We start from the raw sequence: 17,243 nt of genomic DNA, 5'->3' as shown, positions 1-17,243 counted from the left end.
CTCTGGAAGTGCAACGTCCAATAGAGCAATCTTTAATTGTCTTAGTAAATTGTGTGCCAACAAAAGACAAAAACATTTGACAACAACTCGTTGACTTACTTAAAGTTAGACAAGCCTTACAATATCTAAAAGACAATAATGAATACTACAAAGAAATAAATATTGAAGAAAAATTAAGGGAAACAACTGAAATAATTCAAGAGTCACCAGAAACTGGTCAATTTGAACTTCTAGATCCTGCTACAGTATCCAATATTTTAGAACATTATACAATTCATCCATTACACTCTAATGACACCATAGATGATGCACTAGAAATGTACCAAATGCGACAAACCAAAGGATCACCAATCATCATATGGGAAAAAAGTATAGAAGCACGTGCTTTTCCTCTACACTTTCCTACTGGCAAAGGAGGAAGGTACAATGATAGACCCACTCAGATAACAGTATCAGAATACCACTCGTTACTAATGTATTCTGAAGATCCCACATTTAGACAAACTGGTTAATACATATTCCACCTACTCTTTGAAAGTGAACTAGCAACTCTATATTATGGGGTTGCACACATATTGAAATCAGGAACCCACTTTCAAAATATGTTAGCTAAGCAATTAATACAAAAAGTGCAAGAAAAAGATGAGGTTTTACAATCAAGCATTACAAATCTGTTAGCAAACCATTGCCCCACTTAAACCTCGTAAATCCAAACCCACAACCCACTCTAACTCCTGGTTCACCCCAGACTTGCTCACACTCCGGAATGAAAAAAAGTCAGCTCTTACACAGTGGCAAACATCCCACACTGACAAAGACAAGTTGATCTTTAAAGCCCGCTCTACGGTTTATAAAAAAGCTATCACCCAAGCAAAAGCCAAATCTTTTTAATCCAGAATCTCGGAAGCTCAATCTAGCACAAAAGAAATCTTCGCCATTTTCAGGGAGCTAGAGACTCCCATGCCCACCCCCCAGAACTTCACCAAAGACAAAGCATGGTGCGACGAAATTCAAACAGCCATGCAAACCAAACTGAGCCGCCTCCAAAGCAAAATACTAGCTACTAAACAAGCCCTGCCTAATACGCATATCCCTGCCCCACCACCTGCCTCGGACCCCCCTCAACCCTTCTCCTTCAAACCCATACAGGAAAAAGACATCATTAATATAATGAGGAATATCAAACCCTCTAACTGTAAAGGTGATGCTTGCCCAGCCACTCTCATCAAGGACTGCACAGAAGCGCTTGCCCCCTTCCTGACAGCCTTTGTCAATGCCTCCTTTGCAACAGGGAAAGTCCCCGCCTCCCTTAAGGAAGCATGGGTCCGCCCTCTCTTAAAAAAACCAACTCTCGATCCCACCTCCCCCAACAACTATAGACCCATCACCACTGTCCCTTTCCTCCTCAAAATACTGGACAAAGCAGCCTACCTGCAGGTTCAGCACTTCATCGAAGAGAATAAACTCCTGGGACTCCGCCAATCTGGCTTCCGCCCCAGACATGGGACGGAAACCGCCCTACTTGATCTGAAAAACCAGATGGACGATGCTAGGGACATGGGCAAACCAGCACTTCTCCTACTTCTTGACTTATCTGCGGCGTTCGATCTCGTTGATCATGACGTCCTATGCCATCACCTCTCCTCCACTGCCAAGTTCTCCCCTGACGCCACAGCATGGATCACCTCCTTCCTACAAGACAGAACCATGCAAGTATTCTCTGACTTAGCTTCTGCCTCACCCACCATCATACTATGTGGTGTGCCCCAAGGCTCATGCCTCTCCCCCACCCTCTACAACATCTTCACACGACCCCTCTTCCTCATCCTCGACGCTATGGGTATCTCTTACACTAACTACGCGGACGATACCCAGATCCTCCTCACCCTCACCGGCAACTATGACACTGACTCTTTGACCCTTAACAATCTCTACAACAACATCCAAGCCTGGATGGCAGACAATGGACTATGCCTCAACTCTGACAAGACTGAACTCCTACTGGTAGGTTCCCCCGACACGCTAAAAAATCTTGACTCCCAATTCAGTCACTTCACCATCGACACCATCAAAATACCTGTCTCAGACTCAGTCAAAACTCTTGGAGTTTATTTGGACTCCAACCTATCCATGGACAGACAAGTCAACGCAATTGCCTCCTCAGCTGCATATCACGCTAAACTTATCAACGCAGTCAGGCCTTTTCTCTCCAGAAAGAACTGCACAAACATAGCCAGAGCCATCACCGGCTCCAGGCTAGACTATTGCAATGTACTATTTCTAGGAACATAAAAAAAAAACCTTGAGAGGCTACAAGTCATCCAGAATAGTGCTCTCCGTGCCGCCCAAGGCTTTGCTAAAAGAGACCACATCTCGGAGGCCAGAAAACTGGCCCACTGGCTCCCAATAAAAGAGAGAATCGTGTTCAAAGCGCTGACACTGACACACAAGTGCATCCATCTCACTGCTCCCGACTACCTCTCAAAAAGAATCCACCCCGTCGCCTCTACAAGACCAACCAGATCACCCTATACCAACATGCTCTGTGTGCCACGAGTAAAAAGAGCTAGAGCGGGTGGATCCAGCTTCCCATATCTCGCACCTACTCACTGGAATGCCTTACCTCCCACCATCCGAAGTGAGGCCTCCCTCCTCGCTTTCCGCAAAGCAATGAAAACCATCCTCTTCTCATAAGGCCCTTCGTAGCGGCATGAATACCAACCATAGGACCCACTGCTTAATCTGTATTGACCAATCAAATAAGCTGTAATGATACCTATGTCTGTGTTTGTATGCAATGTGCCATTTACTGCTACCATGTCTGTACCCCTGTAACTAAGCTCATGCAAGTAACAGCGCCTCAATGCCCTTGGGCTGCTTGCGCGCTATATAAATATAAATAAATAAAGTGGTACAAAAGAGTACTGGTTCCGACGTCACGGCGATGTACGTTGTATGATAAGAAACCTTGGCCCACCCACTTGGTTTGTTACATTTAGTTGTGCAGAATATGCATGGGAAGATTTGCATGATTTCCTACGCATATCAAACAAAAACAAAACAAACATAGATATACTAACACCTGGAGAAGTTTGCTCTCTAGATCATGTTAATGTTTCAAGATATTTCCATCATCGTTTCATTGCTATGCCTCACTTTATTTGTAATGAAACTGTACATCCCCTCGGCGAAGTGCAACACTTCTTTTGGAGAAAAGAATACCAAGCCAGAGGAGCATGACATATCCACATGCTTTTATGGATTAAAGATGCTCCTAAATTTGGTCAAGACAGTGATGCCACTGTTTTACAGTTTATCGAAAAATATGTCACTTGTGAAATTCCATTGGAAGCAACAAATTGTGATCTTCATGCACAAATTGTACAATTTCAAAGACACAAATGTGGCAAATGTCGCAAATACAAAAACGAAGGGAAATACTACACCAAATGCCGCTTTGCTTTCCCTAGACCAGTTACAGAAACAGGAGAAGTGAACAACTTCATGTCTTCAGATAGACATAGTGTTAAAGGTAAATCATGTAAAAACACGTATTACTTAAAAAGAACAGAAGAATCAAAATATATCAATGATTACAATACAATCATTGCCCACTTGTGGAATGCAAGCATAGATCGGCAGTACATTGTAGACCATTCCACTGCAGTTGCACGATATGTTACAGCCTACTTAACAAAAGCAGAAAAAACAGAGCTTCAAGACCTCTGGAATAACCTATCATCGGACAAAACACTATCTCGGAAATTGAACAGCTTAGGCATAACAATTCTCTCTCATAGAGAATGTGGCTCCTATGAAGCTGCAGATCGTTTAACTGGTACTGCTTTGTATGGAAAATCTGAAAATATAGTATGGCTAAGTCTCGGTTCTGCTAAATCTAGAAAAAGAGTTCTTAAATCATACGACGACATAGAAACAATAGCCAAAAATGATCCCAACAGCCAAGACATTTTGAAAAACAATTTACTAGACACATACTACCCGAACAGGAGTACCACTATGGAAACCATGTGTCTATACCACATAGCCCAAAATTTCACATACAAAAATAATATAAAACCCGATGGGAAAAAAGGTAGATATAGAGTGACAGATTGTGAAGGCAGCTTAGTGAAACTTACCAAATGAAGCTTAATTAATCATATCAAATTGTCATTAAAAACTCCTCAACATAAAGAACTATATTTCATGTCCCTGCTACAACTTTTTAAACCATGGAGAAAAGAAGAAGAGATACCAGAAAACTATGACTCCTATGAAGACGCTTTCGAAGCAAATGAAAGCACTATCACCGATATAAACTTTACACAGTTCAAAACAATGTTGCACAATGAACAGCAACACGAATAAAAACTCCAGGTCCAACTAGATAAGGACACCCCGACAGTTGTAAACCTTCTGTAACAGGAAGTCAAGAACCACTGGGACAGCCACTAATAGCAAATGAGGCATAATTAGCTATGACAGAAGTAGAGAACACGATGTGTCACTATGAAGAAGATACAGAAGACTTAACTGTACTACAATCAAAATTGAACAAAGAGCAGCATACCATTTTTCAAGAAGTAACAAAAGAAATTGCACATGGTGTACAACATGAAAAGAAAGAATGTACCTGCCAAAATTACAAACCTATACTACTATACGTCAGTGGTGAAGCTGGTTCAGGCAAAACATTCTTAATCGAAATCATCAGCAAGTTCCTTCAACAGTTGACAAATAACAAACTGTCAGCTGTTGTAACTGCACCCACAGGTTTAGCTGCCTACAACATAGGCGGTGTCACTTTACACCGATTACTACTCCTTCCAGTAGAACACCAAAACAAATTAGAATATTACAAACTTTCTACAGAAGCTGCAATGGAACAACTCAGAGTGTTAAAACAAATGAAAATGCTAGTAATAGATGAAGTGAGCATGGTCTCCAACCTAATGTTGGCTTTGATTCACCTCAGATTGCAAGAAGTACTTAAAATAAACTACGAAGAGCTCTTTGGAGGAAAACATATTATTTTTTTGGGAGATCTTCAATTTACACCAGTGAAAGGTGAACCTATTTTTAAAACCTTAGGACACAAACTCTGCCGTAAAACTGTTGGCAGCATAGGAAATGTCAACCTTTGGCAACATTTCCAATACAGACAATTAACAGAAAACATGCGCCAATCTGCAGAAATCACTTACGGCAACATTTTAAAAAGTAATAGAGTTGGTGTAGTATCTCAAGAAGCACAAGAAATATTAAAAACCCAGCACATACATGCACCATATGGCCTTAACTCATGTGCTACTGATGTCAAGGAACAATTAGCACACAAAAATGTCAATTGTAATTCCTTAATGCCAACTCTTGCAAGTTGTTCCAAATTCAATGAAATAATGTTGAAAAAATAAATGCAACCAATAATTGAAATTTGCTCGTACATGGTATGACACTACCCATGTGTCAACAAGCCACAACAAGACTAAATACCTTAGAAAATTCTATCTCCAACACAGCTGGTTTGGAGAACATATTAAAATTATCCTTAAACTGTAGAGTAATGCTTAAATGTAACCTTGACGTGGAGCAAGGACTAGTTAATGGAGCACTGGGTACAGTTGTTGGATTTCAAATATACCCACATGTCAACAACATTCAGTTTGTCAATATTCTCTTTGACAAACTTTCAGAAGTAAAAAGGATAGGGTGCTCAACAGCTTGATTTCTTCTCTTCAAAGACATGTATGTAAGCAGAGAACAATTTTCTCTAACTCTAGCATATGCAGTCACTATTCACAAATCACAAGGTCTTAACCTAGACAAAGCATTGATAGATATTGGGAACACAGTCTTTAAAGAAGGCATGAGCTACGTAGCACTATCACGCTTACATACACTTGACGGTCTATTTCTAATCAACTTTGATGGAAGTAAAGTAAACGCTGATATTCCTTGCCTTTTAGAATACAATAAACTATGTTCACTATACACGCCAATCTAAGAACATATCCTGTTCCACAAAAAGGAAAAAGTTGTAAAAGAAAACTAATTCAAACAGAAATGCAACAGGATCTCACTGTAAATCCTCCAAAGAGAGTAAAAGAAGCTAATACTTCATCAATTACCATAACCAAAGAAGAACCTATTACTAAAAGTAACTCAGGGACTTCTTCAAAAAAGCAACACACACTCCGAAAAAATGACTTGGACACAGAACTTTCTGGTCCATTCAAATTTTCAAACATAACTGGTGTAAGTTGCTACGCAAATGTAGCAATGAATATTCTATTTCAATTGCCACCAATTGTTGACAACATTTACTTACACAGTACAGACCAATTGTGTTTGCAAATATGAGTCCTTCTTAGAAACGCAACAAAAAATCCTGACAACACGTATAGTGTTCATGGAATAAGACAAGAATTGGACTACTGTGCTGGAATGGTGAAATTCACTATAAACTCACACGAAGATCCACAAGAATTTCTAATGTACTTACTACAAGTACTGGAAAACAAAAATATGCCTATAAATGAAATCTTCCAGATTTCATACATGTGGAAACATACATGCACTCTCTGCAACAATGTGGCACAGGAACAAATCCCTAATGAGCACTTTGTGTATGTATCCATACCTAATTGTGAATCCGTTCCATTTCAGCAACTTGTACAAAATGCAAACCATGGTAGACTATGTACTACCTGAAATTCAGATAATCACTCCACCATACTAATACAAGCACATATTAAATACGTAATACTAATGTTTGTACTTTACAATGCAGATGGTACCAAAAGCAACTGCAAGCTGACTGGTTTCACATATGGTCAAGTATCACTTGGTAAGAAAACCTTCACAACAATAGGTATAATCTACCACACAGGAGCCAAAACCATTGCAGGTCACTACACTGCATATATAAAAAAGAAATGTGGATGGTTTGAATGTAATGATAGTACCATTACTCTAAAGCAGAGATTACCAGCAAATCTCACAAATGCTTATTTAATCTTCTTAAAACCAAAATTTAATAACTAATCTGTACTTAAACATTAACAAAATTCAATTAAAAAACTATAAACTATTAGAATACGCCAACAGGCATCTAACAGCCCCAAGATTATATAACAACCAAACAGATACATTAATACCACTACATTATAATAAGAAATAAACAGTTAGAATATGCCAACAGGTATCTAACTGCCCCAAGATTTTGCAACAACCAAACAGATAAATCAATACCACTAAATTATAACCAAAAATAGACAGTTAGAATACGCCAACAGGTATCTAACTGCTCCAAAAATCTGCAACAAGCCAACAAATAGAACATTATCCAGAAACAAGTGAACACTGAAAACAAACAAACAAATAGACTGTAGCATAACAAAAAAGTTTTTTTTTTAATCCGACATGGATTTTTTTTTCCCAAAGACCCAATGATTTGAAAAACAAACACAGAAACTGAGCAAATTGCACAGTACACTGGTTTGTAAACTACTAAAATGAGGGTCCAAAAAAAATCTGAAATGTCTATTATGCAATGTAATAAGTCTTTATAAAATACATACGCTAACATGCTCTTTTCTTTTATCAAAGAAATTGAAAAAGAATTTGTGCTCCAGTTACCCAACTCATGAAAAAAATATATCCAATCTCAAAAAATCAAACAGTAAGTATATTCTAATAGAACACATAAATACTGCTGCATAACAGAACCATTGAAGCAAACATCTAACCATACACCACAATACAAAAAGTTTACCTCCATGGATATGTTATACTGCAGTGCTTGTTACCAAACTCTACAATCTTAATGACATGACGTAGCCAAAACTTCACATACAAACTATACAAATCAAACAGTACACAAACTGTAGATTTGCAAATATTTGATAGATATTTGATACTATGGGTGTAATCTATGGGTGTGATATGCTGCAGTGTTTGTGGCCAGTGCCTAGAGTCTTGGGTGTATGGCCTATGGCGTATGGCCTGCGGCCATGCACCCAAGACTCTAGGCCCTGGCCACAACCACCGCAGCATATCACACCCATAGATCACACCCATAGAATCAAACATGTTAACTGTCTATATGGGCCCACCCACATCACACTTTTTACAAAGTTTAGTGAGGATTCATCGATGGAGAGCAAAGTTATAAGCCACCTATGGTGATTTATAACTTCGGTGCATATAACTTCGGTCTTGGCCCTGGCCACAATCCCCGCAGCATATCACACCCATAGAATCAAACATTTTTACTGTGGCATATGGGCACTTTTTATGTCCGCGGACACCGCGTGTGTCCTTAGAACAGTTTCAACTTGCCTGCGGAGAGCACGGACAGGAATACTGTCCTTAGTACACCCCTCATTTTCACTAATTACGGACATTCTGGACAGCGTGGGCATGGCAAATACATCAGTAGCACCTGCCACCTAAACAAATACAGTATTTCACCCATCTCTTACTCCCCAAACCTCCCCAAGCACTCCTGCACATCAAAACACTCGCCAAAACTGCATTTCGCCTCTGTTCACCGCCGCGCTGTCAGCGGATCTAAGATGGCAGGCGCATCGGAACAATCTGACGCACTTCACGCTCTTCACCATCCAATCAGCGAATGTGTCACATGTCCGTGGACATGACGCAAGCCGATTAGCCAATCAGTGTCCTGCCCGCGGAGCGAACAGGGAAGTTTGTCTGTGGACCGGACATATATATCACACATTGTATGAGGCCTACTTTTTGATCGTTTAAAAAAAAAACTACTGGATGGATTTTCACCAAATTTACAAAAGCACGCTTTCGGGACCAAGCCGCTGCTCCTGCTGTACATTTGGTGAAAATCCATCCAGCGGTTTGGGCTGTAGGCATGCAAATCTTTTTTACCCATTCAGTCTATGGGGAAAAAATACATTTTGGGACCCCCCCCCCTATAACTTTGACCCCCCCCTTTGCCAAACTTCACCAAACTTTGCAAAAAACATCAGAGTGGGCCATATCCTTTTTTTGCAAAGTTTGGTGAGGATTTGTCCAGGGAGAGCGAAAGTTATAAGCCACCCAAAAAGTGCTCTTCCTATGGGATTAGCAACTTAACCATAACTACACAGCCACTACCGTGGCTGTGTAATATCTATTCAATGAAACACTTTAATTGCTGGGACGCTAAGGTGAGAACTTAACATGACAAAACACCTGAAATACAGCTAACGCTACTTTATGTTTGTGCCCACGTTGCACAGCCTATGACCACAATGATGACATCACAGAAAACATCACTGATGATATCACTAATTGCATGTTCTGTGAGATCACTGATGCCATCACAGATCACATTACTGATGGCATCATTGGTGACAAAACTAATTACATTCTCTCCTGTGCTAACCCCACAGTTGCTGTGATTGGTGTCCGGGGCCCTTATGCATCCTTGGGGCCCCTGTCCTCCCACACCCAATCAGCCAAGCTCCTGTCTACCCTCAACACTTTACCTGGCACACCCTCCAACCTGGAGGTTTCCACTTACACCTAACATGGCTCCAGACCGTGTAGCACTCATCAACCCAAGTACTTCATCTGTTTCTCACCCTTGAGCTTGGACTCCCCAGCACTTACCCACTCTGCCCTCTTCGTTGCTGCACTTGCACATTCTGAATACTCACAAGGCATAGTAGATGTGTCCTTTTGTCCTTTTCCCCTCCACTGCTCTTATTAAATATTGTGTTTTGTTATTTATTTCATTCATGTGTTCCCTCCTCTCACCCTGTGGGTGCTTTGGAACAGTATTTTACTTGCTGTGTAAGCATATAACAAGCAAACAATACATACATGCATTGTACATAACAGATTACATTAATAATGGCATTGGACATAACATCATTAATAAGTTAGCGCATAATAACTGTGATTATCTTAATAACAATTTGGGCCATGGACTTTGCCATGATGAAGGCTATGGTCACTGGCCATCACCAAAGGCCAAATATAGTGGTCAGTTAGTGTTGTAAAATATACAGTGAGCAGGGCTAAAAGCCATGCCTAGTGCCCATTACTGTTTTAAAATATACAGTGGGCAAAGTCGAAAGCCATGGCCACTGGACATGGCTAAAGGCCATGGCTAGTGCAGGGATGTTATTTCACGAAAATGGCAGGGGTAGCGTAAGTGACATCACATGACCCTTGACCTCTAATGACATCACAGGAAGTGATATCAATTGACCCCACCCCGAAGTGACATCACGGGAACCGATGGAACAAAGCCTTTCACACCTTGACAAAACAGAAAGTGACTTCACATAGCATTGTTCCTAAGTACACTACGGAAAATATGGTTACAATATCACTATAATGTGACATACATTTCATAAAAGAATGGATCACCATATGTATCGTTAATATCAGTGTGAATAGGCCCATATTACCAAATGACTGTGAATGCAAGCAGTCATCAAAGGCCAAATGATAATGTGTTATTATATAACACTTAAGCTTAAGGGCTTTATATAGAACAAAAATAAATACAATATCACCCAACCGGTGTTGGTACGCATTTATCGAGCTCAGAAGGATTAAAGGATGAGTTGGGGTGTTTAAGAACAGACAGACTAAATCAGAGATTCACCCCTGAATCCTGCTTGAAATAAACCTTTAATGAGTCTAACAATTATTGTATCGAATTCTAGAAAGACAAATTATTTGATATTCCTATTCTTTCCTACTATATTTATTTGTGTATGTATTTATTTCACTGCTCAAAGTGTTACATTGTGGAACCTCCTCTTTCTTTTAAGAGGCCTGAACAACAAAGCCAGCCACTCCAGAAAAAAACAGCCAAATGGCTCGGGCCAGAGCCCAGGAGCTTAGATCTACAACAAAAAAAGAACATCTTTTATTTTTAGGGGTAGCAAGGGAGACCTCAGGGTTCACAGCTGCAACTCCTGCCGACCCCGAAATGAGGTGCCTGGGCTAATGTCCATAAATATGTTAGAATATACAGCCGTGCCCACAGGCCAGTACTGTGTTGTGTTGGAGGCCATGACAAGTGGCTGTTTATTGTATATAATAAACAATGGACATGGCCGAACGCCATAGCTTATGGCATGTTAGCATTTTAAAATATACAGTGTACATGGTCAAAAGAAGTACAAACTGCTCAGGGTCAAAGGCCATAGCAAATGGCCCAATGTATATGTTAGAATATATAGTGGGCACTGCCAAAGGCTGTGAGCACTGGCTAGTATTGTGCTAAAGCCCATGACTAGTGGCTGCTTAGTGTAAATAATATACAGTTGACATGGCTGAAGGCTGTACCACTGCTGAAGTACAAAGTCTATGGTTTGTGGCCTGTTAGTATTTTAAAATATACAGTGCACATGGCTGAAGGCTGTGGCCAGTGTCCATGACTGAAGGCCATGGTTAGTGCCCATTGGTGTTTTAAAATATATTTGGCCATGCACACCAACCATGGCTGAAAGCCATGCTTAAAGCCGGTTACTGTTGTAATTTAATCAGTGATGTCTGTGATGTCATCATTGTGGGCATAGACTGCGCAACAGGGGGCGTGAAGTTAAGGTGGCTTTAGTTGAATTTTAGGAGTTTGGCTGCATTAAGTAGATCTCACCTTAACATCCCTCTAACTAAAGTTTTTCCCTTGAATTTCAAGGTTTTTCTTACAATGTATTGCTCACCTTAAAGTCCCTGCAACTAACATTTCTTCCTTGATTTTCAAGTGTTTTGTTCTTCCATAGATTTTTTTCCATGACACTGGCCATGGCCTTCGGTCATGGGCAGTAGCCATGGCCTTTGGCCATGCCCACTATATATTTTAGAGCATTACCAGAACACTAGCCATAATAATCCTAAACTATAATCAAACAAACATGGTCTTTCAATCAGACAAATACTACTCTCCTTTATTGCAATTCAAAAAATCTTGCACAATTTCTCTGTGCTCTTTCCTTAGATGACTAATTAATGTTCTTGCTCCCAGGTAAAAATATTTCTCCCCAATTTGAGCACAAACCTCACATTTCAAATACTCTGTCTAACATAATATTATAGAACCAGAAACATCTACTAAGCCAATGCTTTGAAAAACATTATCTATGACCTCAACATCACTATTAGTCCCATTCTCACACTGTGACATGCAGGGCCTCATTTCAAGTTTGCCGGTCTGGAAACAACGGTGCCGGAAAACTACGAGTTCTGTGGGTGGGTGCCATCCTGCCTGCCAGGTCAGACCTGGCGGGCAGGACGGCACCCGCCCACAGACTGTGAAGGAAGCACCGGCACTGTTGCACACAGTGCCGATGCTTCTGTTAATCCCCATTCCTGAATTGCTGGTGCTGGATTTATTGGATCAACGGCGCTGTAATGCTCTGGTTAATCCGGCAAGTTCGTTACCGGTAAATCACTACGGGTCTGGCGGCAGCCTGTGGCTTTTACCGGCATGGCTACCGCCTGACTAGTAATGAGCCCCACAGTGTTTTTGCTCCCACACAAAAATGGACAACTACATGGACTGGCCAGAAGAAAATGATCCCACATAGGAGGAAATGCTAAAAGAATATGCTGAAGAGAAGCAGCCACAAGAAACAATAAAACATTCAGGAAAAGAAATCCCACAACCACATTCCCCACCAAATAAATATATTTACAAAAAACTTTGTTTGCATACTTATTTAACTTTTAAAAATGTTGTCAGTTATATTTATGGTTGATGAATAAAATATCATTAAAGTTTTACAGTAACACAAAGACTACACATAATGTATCTTAAAATTGATCTTTACAGGGCTACCTATCACACATATAACTACACATGTAATACAAAAATAAAAAAATCATAACCAAAGTTACGAGAGACGACAATGCGATTGCCTAAACTGCAGACACGGTTAATCGAAGCAACAACTGGGAGTTGTATCCGAGGCTACCATGAAGTGTAACCACGGCTACAATAAAGTACATGCACACTTGTGCTTCTTTTTAACCCACACTGTATTGAAAGGGACAATTAAGGATTACTGATCCATTTATACAGTCTGTGTTTTTATTGTCTGCTTTTATCACGGAAAAAAGTTAAATTTTTTCCTTGAATTTCAAGTGTTTTGCTCTTCCATAGATTTTTTTCCATGACACTAGCCATGGCCTTCAGACATGGGTAGTAGCCACGTCCTTCGGCAATGACCACTATATATTTAGAGCACTATCAGACCAGTAGCCATAATAATCCTAAACTATAATCAAACAAACATATGATCTACAGAATGGCTTACCGAATTTCTTTCAACGAGAAGAAAAGGACAATTTTGGGGGAGCGGGTAGAGTGAGGAAGGAACTTGGAAGGGAACACATTAAGATTAACACATATAACAAAGGGTAAAAAGGATCATTTATTTTTCTTTGCATTTTATGTTTTGTACATTTGTATGCATTTGTCTTTTTTTTTAAAAGGGTAAACAAAAATTGCCACTTAAAACAATTGCCTTCTGGTGGCAGTGAACCTGCTGTTCACAAATGATTCTTACCCATCCAGGTAGGGTGGCGTCTCCAGCCACAAACTAATCATGACATACAGAAAACATGACTTTGTACTGCATCAGATTTTGGGCTGGCAGCAGTGAAGAAGGTTCTGTATTTGTCTGTGGCATACCAACTGAAGCTGCACTTGATTCTGGTGCTGATGGAGCCGGAAGTACAGAAGATGTTGTAGCAACAAACGTGTTCCTTAGATACAGCTGTACCGACCGGGGTCCCTGCATCTTTAGTTCATGTTTAAAATGAGCTACATGGTATGGCTCATCAACATCAGCCCAGTGAACTCTCACAATGTGCTGAAATAGAGCCGAAGCCCCCAGACTTTGAGACAATCGAGCTGCTGGACCCATCTGCAGTGTTTTTGTCCACAAAGTGCACATGGCATCCTTTACCACCTTCCGGCCACAATGTTGTTGCATCATAACATATTTCCAGCTTTCTGCTGTTGTCCTCATCCCACGCTACTTTTTGAGGGGGAGGTAAATCAGTAGAGACTCAAGCCACCTCCTCATCTCTGCTGTGTTCAGACAAGATTTCAAACAGGCATGAAAATGAAATAATAAAAAAAAACAGACCACAAAAAAAGACTTTGGGCCTCATTACGAGTTATGCCGGTAAGGGAAAAATGATGCCGGTATGTAAATACCGGCATCATTTAACGTTCCGTAGCATTCTGACTCACAAACCCGGTATTAACGGCACCGTTATTTACGGTGCCGCTAATAGCGGCATAGGCGCGTACACGCGCCTCCTCAGGTAGTAAATACCGGCATGCCGGTAATAGGGGGCAATCACAACCCACGCAAACATGCAAATACCGGCATCGCGAACACGGTAATAACGGGCTGCATGATGCCGGAAAAACAGGCATCGCGGACCACCCGCATACAGCAACCAAGATACAAGGCAGCTGCCACAGGTGCACACAGTCCCCACAGGTGGAGTCAAAGGAGGCTGTGCCAGTATGAACTGAGCACACCCACACACCACAACCCTCCCCACAGGTGTAGGCAATGCAGAGTGGCCCAGTACAAAAGGAGCACACCTACACACCAAACCCCTTTCTACACCAAAATGCTACCACTAGCATTTGCAATCATGGCGCAGGAGGACATGCCTATACTGCTACAACTACAGCAACAATAGCAACAACAGCAACAACAACTACAGCAGCAAGAATAGGCAGCACAGAGGAGACGCAGGAGGAGAAGGAGGGTGAGACAGGCCCAGCAATTACCACCAGCGCAGCCACCAGTGCCTCGTAGGCAGCCACCAATCCCTCGCACCAGACCCAGCCCATTCAACCTAACCCCTGAGCAGATCCACACCCTGTACCGGTTGGACCGTGACACCATCACCACCATAGTGGACATGATACACAACGACATTGCCAGCCACATACAAATACGCACTGCCATCCCCCCACTACTGAAGGTGATGTCTGTGCTACACTTCCTGGCCACAGGCACCTACCAACACACAGTGGGCCAGCTGCACGGCATTTTACAACCACTATTCTCACGCATGCTGAACCAAGTGCTCGATGCCCTCCTGAAGCACGCAAGCACCCACATATCCCTACCACGGACTGGCCAGGAGATAGCCGAAACCAAAGTAGGCTTCCATGCACTGGCCGGCATGCCCAATTGTGTTGGTGCCATCGACTGCACCCATGTGGAATTGGTAGTCCCCCATGCCATAGAGGCGGTGTACCGCAATCACAAGCAATACCACTCCGTCAATGTGCAAATGGTATGTGACTCCAGCAAAATCATCACCCATTGCTGCGCCAGATTTCCTGGATCCACACATGATGCCATGGTACTGCGCAACTCCACGCTACCCCGTCACATGGCGCGACATGCTGGACCACGTGCCTGGCTGCTCGGTGAGTTGCACAACAGGCCCATGGCCATGCTGTGGGGTACTCATGTGTGCGGATGCAGAAGGGGGGGATAATACACCTGGGTGGGAAAGGGGGGGATAGTTCACCAGGGTGGGGCCCTCGTCCTGGGCACTGTCGTCCTCAAATATGCCTATGTCCGAGTCCCCTAGGTCGGAGTCATGGAGACATGGGTCATCCAGGCTCTCTGTCTCTGCAGGGGGGAAGGGAGGGCCAATGGGTGTTGGGCTGGGCGATCCCGAAAATTCTTCGGCCTCTTCAACCACCTCTGTGGACAGGACGTCCGTGGTGGCCGGCGGTACAGCTGGCACTGTCGCAGCAGGTGCCCCCTGCAGAGATGGTGCCTTGCGTGGCACACTGGGAGTGGTCAGAGGAAATTTTTTGGAGGAGGGGGTTGCGGTGTCCCTGGTCCCCTTGCTTGCACTGGATGTGCCTGGCCCCCTGTCCTGGGTTCCACCTTCCTCATCGGTGCCTGGGGGATAGAAGAGATGCAGGTCATCAGTGAGATTGCCAAATGGCAGCTGTGATTTGTGGCAGTGTTATATCTTGATACATTCAGGCATGATTTCATTTCTGTTGTGTGGCATTTGGTGTACTGAGGGGACATGTTGGCAATGATTGCATGGCTGGTGGCAATGGATTGTCTAGGTGTGGGGGGGACATGGGCATGGATGGGTTTACAGATTTCACGCAGCATGCGTGTGGTGCAGGGGGTGGCAATCAATATTCTGTTGGTGAGTTGATGTTGCCTTGGGTATGGGAATTGCCTTGCCTATTCTGACTCCCACCTCACTTGTGTCACATCATGTTTTGTTATAGGTGGATGTGATGGTTCACTCACCTTCCTCTGTTGTAGTAGCTGCCCCGTACTCCTGCTCTCCAATCCCCTCAATGGATTCTGGATCGATGAATCCACTTGCAATCTCCTCCCATGTGGTGAGCTTAACCGGGGAGTGTGTGCCACCGCCTGTCGCCATTGCGGCCCTCCGGTTCTCCGCAAGGATCTTCTGCACACGGAGGCGGAGGTCGTCCCAGCGCTTTCTGCAATCCCGGACACTCCTTGGGGTAACCCCCACTGCTGTTACCCTCTGCGCAACCTCCTGCCACACCTGTTTTTTATGCGTTTGGGCCGCATGCTTCAGGTCCGTGCTTCGGATAATGTCAGCATGCTGTTGTAGGGTGTCCGCTAGCATTGTCAGTTCTGCATCTGAGAAGCGCTGCTTCCTCTTCCTTTGTTTGCTTTGTTTGCTTTTTCCGGTGGCCTTTGACATCCTGGTTCTGTTTTGGCACTCAACAACACGGGTGTAGTGGTAGTAATGGAGGATGGCAATGGATTGTGTTTTTAAAGATGGCCGCCGGCCCATTTCCCGTTCCTGCGCGATGACGTAATTTCTGGGTCTGTTTTTTGCGAACACGGTAATACCATGGTGGTATTACCGTGCCGGTATTTACGGGTTAGTGTGAGGCGGTAGCGCAATGGGCGGGCCCCGCGATGCCGGTATAGGGGGCTTGGAGGCCCTTTACCGGCATGGCGGTGTTGCCACTACCGGCATGGGGGAACGGGCGTGCTCGCGCACTCGTAATGACCCGCTATTAGCGGGTTCATACGTGCACGGACCCGCTCATTCCGGCATGCCGGTAATGTACACGGTTTTACCGGCATACTCGTAATGAGGCCCTTTGTCACTTAAAATGACAAAAAAAACCGTTAACAAATACAATAATAAAATAAAATAACAAATGTATACAAACCACAAAACACAAGACAAAGGGAAGAGGT

This window comes from Ambystoma mexicanum, chromosome 7q, assembly GCF_040938575.1.
Source record: "Ambystoma mexicanum isolate Mex_15411 chromosome 7q, UKY_AmexF1_1, whole genome shotgun sequence".
NCBI classification, from domain to species: domain Eukaryota; kingdom Metazoa; phylum Chordata; class Amphibia; order Caudata; family Ambystomatidae; genus Ambystoma; species Ambystoma mexicanum.
This window is presented reverse-complemented; position numbering follows the sequence as displayed.